The sequence below is a fragment of the Octopus bimaculoides genome, chromosome 4 (assembly GCF_001194135.2).
Source record: "Octopus bimaculoides isolate UCB-OBI-ISO-001 chromosome 4, ASM119413v2, whole genome shotgun sequence".
Lineage (NCBI taxonomy): Eukaryota > Metazoa > Mollusca > Cephalopoda > Octopoda > Octopodidae > Octopus > Octopus bimaculoides.
The window spans coordinates 60,169,330-60,174,518 of record NC_068984.1 but is presented as its reverse complement, the minus strand read 5'-3'; the positions used below and the strand labels follow the sequence as shown (position 1 = coordinate 60,174,518).

At 37.5% G+C, this 5,189-nt stretch overlaps 1 protein-coding gene and 1 long non-coding RNA gene across 10 annotated transcripts in view; one reads left to right on the top strand and one right to left on the bottom strand.

Annotated features, from left to right (window-relative positions):
* Nucleotides 1-1,042, top strand: part of LOC128247589 (uncharacterized) — a 9,472-nt gene extending 8,430 nt beyond the window's left edge. The window contains exon 4 of the long non-coding RNA XR_008263928.1: nucleotides 825-1,042. This is a non-coding gene — a long non-coding RNA (uncharacterized LOC128247589). The remainder of the gene's footprint in view (nucleotides 1-824) is intronic.
* LOC106877306 (all trans-polyprenyl-diphosphate synthase PDSS2) overlaps nucleotides 1-5,189 on the bottom strand; it is a 904,956-nt gene that overhangs the window by 590,114 nt on the left and 309,653 nt on the right. The window lies entirely within an intron of this gene.

The window sequence follows — 5,189 nt, the reverse complement described above, 5'->3', positions numbered from 1 at the left end:
GGAGGAGGAAGAAGAGGAGGAAGAGGAGGAGGAGGAGGAGGAGGAGGAGGAGGAGGAAGAGGAGGAGGAAGAGGAGAAAGAGGAGGAGGAGGAGGACAAAAGTGATGACAATGACAAAAGAAATGATGACGAGAAAGTTAAATATAACTGTGTAAATACAAAATGAATACTGATAATTAGCATGATGATGAGGAGAAGGAAGAGGAGGTGTAGTAGGTGGGTTTTACTATGGACCATGTTAATTCATTACATGCTAACAGATGAGCAGGTGATTAAATCAACCCAAATACTTAACTGGTACTTTATTTCATCAACCTCCCCACTCAACCATTCAGATAAACAGTAATAACATCAGCTGCAGCAACAACAGCAAACAAACAAAGGAACCTCTTTATGCTTGCTTGGCTTGCTAGAAATTATAGCCAAAACTTCCTCAAATTATACCCTACTAATGTTAAGAAAAGGATATATCAGATAATGTGGTCCTGGGGTCTTTCCACAAAGGAAAAAGTCAAGTAATACACCAGCCACATCAGCCAGCAGTACCATCTGGGGTGAATACACCTAAGTGATATCAAAATGTTTATAGGGTCACTATGAGTGTAAAAAAATGTGATAGCTCTTTCAGCTCAGTAGCTTTGTTCTTTTGTTTTTGCAGATTTATGAAATTTCACCAATATTCATACTGAAGTACTTCTGCATATGATGACTACAACATATATGACATCATTCACACATCTAGCAGAAATTAGAATATGTCTGATACATTTTGATTAATATATTTAATATCTCAATGCTTGAAATTACTTTTCTCAATTTTTCAGGTGAAAACATTATTGCAGTGATGTTTTGAAATAGGCACAATGGTTTCAACAAGCAGAGATGACAGTGAAACACTTCCAAGGAACCAAGGAAGCAAGCATATCTACACTATATCATCCATTGTTCCAACGATACCTCTGACAACCTTGTGTCACCACAAGATCTCAACTCATGAACAGTATTGCTCAGGGCTGCAGAGATAAGGTAGTATGTTCCAGTTCTTGAATTCACTAAAGGTTTAGAGGGTAAAATACCACAAGTACAGTATCATCGAAAATGTTGCAGTGTCTTCACCATGAAGAAAAGTCTTGGCACCATCATTGCAAAAAGCAACAGTGTTGAAGCTGTGGAAGTGGGTGCCAAATGAAAATCATCCCATGATTCCCCAAGTACTTCTAGAGTGTATGACATATTATGCATTTTCTGCAACAACAAGTCCAGCAATTACCTGAAAGGTAAAAAAACACAAGAACCCCTTACACAATGTGTGGAGTTGTGTTGATGATACTGTCCATAGAGCAGCAACAAGATGATGTGATCAAAGAATTCTTGCCTTGCAAGCAGAGAACTTATTGCTGCAGAGGGGTATTACCATATATCATGCTACAAATTGTACACAAAAGAAACTTCAAATTCCTTTCTATCATCAGCAAGCAGCTTCAAGATGCAGGGCTCAGGGATATGTGTGTTGAATCAGGCGTCACAGCAGATAGATCAGTGGCTGGGATCATGGAAGGTCACAAGTACAACCATGTAGTCAGGGTACACAAACTTGTGTATGAAGCATTAATGAGGCTTGCCTGGAAAGGGTTTCTCCCATGGATAGAGGACAATCATGCAGATGTGCCTCACCTAGCAGAAACATTGAATCATAGGCCACTTTCAAAGCACTGTCAGCCAGATGTCCCTCCAAGAGGTTCTTGGAAATGAGTCCTGCACAAGGATTTTGGAGCTGTTTCAAACCTGCCTTTGAATCCCTTAGATAGATGTGTGTACAGTATGTTGGCTTCCCTGATGTCATATATAGACATGATGGAGATCATGCTTGGCCTAATATGAGCTTCCAGAGAAGGTGACTGGATCCTCCACCTTGCATCCATCTGAAAGATGATCTCACAGTGTTTTGCCTATTACAAAGTGGACTATGCTCGATTCCTGACCTACTACAATGCAATGATGCCTCAACTCCACATTGAACATCCTAAAGTCCATGCACACTTCATCCATTTGGATATATACCAGTGAACCAAACAATCAAAAAGACAGTTAACAAGGACACCCAAACTCCTGGCAGCACAAAAGGATTCAGTCTGATAGCTGGAGCAGCTGGGTTCTATTTAAACTCAGTGGTGGCTGGGTTCTATTTAAACTCAGAGCATAACAGCTCATACCTGCAGCAACTGAGAGATATGACAAATTGAAGAAAACACAAGTCTTTGAACCACTGTAATCTCAATCAGTCAAGTATCAAAAAAGATAAAGTAGATATCCAATCCCTTGTCCAGCTCATGGAGGTAAGTTGGCTAAACCTATTCAAACCTGAAAATGAGGATTTTGTGAGCTTATCCAGTGCCACTGCAGCACCACTAGACATAGAAAAAGATCTCCTAGATGCTAACAAGCATGGAGAAGAATCATACCAGGTCTTCAGACAAGAACATGTCGAAGTTGATGTGCCGTCTAAAAAATTCCATGACAAGATGACTAAAATGAGACTGAAAACTTTCTTGGACATCAGAGAGAAACCACACACTCAAGGGCATGCCAAGGATGTGGTTTTGAAAGCTGACTGAGACTTGTTTGGTCACATGATCCTTGCAGTAGAAAGCAGAAAGCTACATATGGCCAATGTACTGGCCTTTGGGCCCTCTACCATTTGCACTTGCCAATGATGGGACTCTTCATAAGACCAACAAAGCATCTCTAGCTAGAGAGTTGGAGAAGTATGTTGCTCCAGTAGAAATTCTTCCAAGTCCGTCAGCAACAGTTACTGATGGGATGAGCTTGGCCTAGAAACTGAAAGGAAGTGACAAGACCTTCTCACAGATCTCAGAGTCATTGATGACATATGGTCTCCACGAAGCAGCCCAGAGTCATCATATGTTTACAAGGAAACATCCATATAAAATGCAGAAAGGATTAACAGGAATCCAGTTCAGAAGCATAGCACCTGGGCACACTATCGAGCAATGGCATAAGTTGCTCAGTAGCCCTCCCAACAAAGCAAGTCTGACAAAGTTCCTGGTGATTATACTACAAAACTTCTAAGTTACAGGGACATCAACAAAATAACACAGGTTGTCAAGTGGTGGGGAGTGGGGACAGATACAACACAAAGATGCACATACACACACATACAACAGGTTTCCACATAGTTTCTATTTACCAAATTCACTCACAAGGCATTAGTTAGCCCAGGGCTATAGCAGAAGACACCTGCCCAAGTACTGTGCAGTGGAACTGAACCCAAAACCCACAACATTGCAAAGCAAGCTTTCTAACCACACAGCCATAATTTCACATGTAGATTTACTCCATAACTGTACACAAGCTGTACACATATTAATGACTACCATTTACTTGGAAATAACATCCAAAATAATTCACTCACAAATTACAGCCTAAAAGAAAAGTAACACATTCAATAATATTCCTGGGATAAAGACAGGGTGTCTAGCTGGAATGCCTTTGATTATATAGATCTGCTCAATCTATATAATAAGGTGTTAAACAACAATAACAACAGATAAGGTAAAGTCATGCACACAGAACTAAATGTATTGCTCATAGACAAAATGAAATGACTGAAGAAGCTTGAACTCATGACTTAGCAACAGCTGGTCGAACTCCTTAAGCTGCTTCACCATTCTATCTGTCTTTACAACTTTATTGTTGATACACAGGTTAAACAGATTAAATCTGTCTGAAAGGAATGTTCCAGATTAGTTGTCCTATAATGAAAAATGATGTTACAATCACTTCATGAAACTAGTGCATAGCTCCAGATTTGGTAAAGTCTATCAACAGAATGGGAAAATTTCACCTCAAGACAGAACACAGGTTTACTAGAATATAAAAATTAAGCAATACATTCTAGTTCTGTGAACTACTGAATTTCTGAATATGGCAACCATGTTCATATAATATAGAGTGCATGTGATTTTTCATATCATAAAGAGAATTATTCCATAAAGCAATCTAATGTAAAGAAAACTAGATAGAAAATAGTACTATGCTTGCAGAAATATATGCTAAAATGAAATGAGTTTCAGACAAACCAAACTCAAATAACTTATTCTAATTACATATGGCATGCATTATTTGGCTACTAAGATATTAAGACAGTAAGCCAGCGAAAAACTGGGGCACACATGCACTCACACATAAAGACAAAGAAATTCACTAATGCTAAAAATGAGTAGTTTGCAAATTTTTCCCTCTATGATATAATGCTGATGCAAGTGTGTGTATGTGTGCGTGTGTGTGTGTGTACACAAACACAGACACATTTTTGCATGAATGCATGTGTGTGTATTCATATATATACATATCTAGATTTTTATGTATGAATGTGTGAATGTACAGACAGACAAACAGAAAGACATTTATATATGTAATTTTACATATATATACATATATACTTGTCTCTTGTGGGGAGGAAGAGTATTTTGCAGATAAAAACTCACACTGGTTCTAATTCACCTTTTATTAATATCAGTCAACTTGTTAAATAATTATAGTCAGAGGACTAAGGCAAAATAATAATGAGCATTGCATATTCTCCAAAATTATAGGCAGAAAAGTGAGGGGAAAAAGCAACCATGATTCACATGATGCCACTGTAAGAAGAGGACATCAAGGTACCAGATCCTCTTCTACCTCAGTCCCGGTTCCAATGACAACAAACAAGCGCATTTTGTTAAAGACACCCAATGTCCAAGTGGTGGTTTTGAACAAGGCAATAAATTAAGTCTACCTTGAATACAGCACTACCAATGAAGTTGTGTTTAGTAGTTCCTCTCTATTTAAATTCTAAATACAGTAACTGTATTAGTATAATATAGAATGCACGTGTGTGTATGTATGTGTGTTTGTTTCTCTCTCCATATCTATATATATATATCTATAGATATGTGTTTGCGTGTCACAAATATAATTATTCCAAAACACGATCAAAAGTAGACAGAACTAAAAATAAAATTATATAACGCTGCCAGAAATAGACACTAAAATGAAATGACTTCTATATATACATATATATAATATACTTGTATACACATATATCTATATACAAATAGACACACACACATATATATATATTTACTGATATATATATATATATATATATATATATATATATATATATA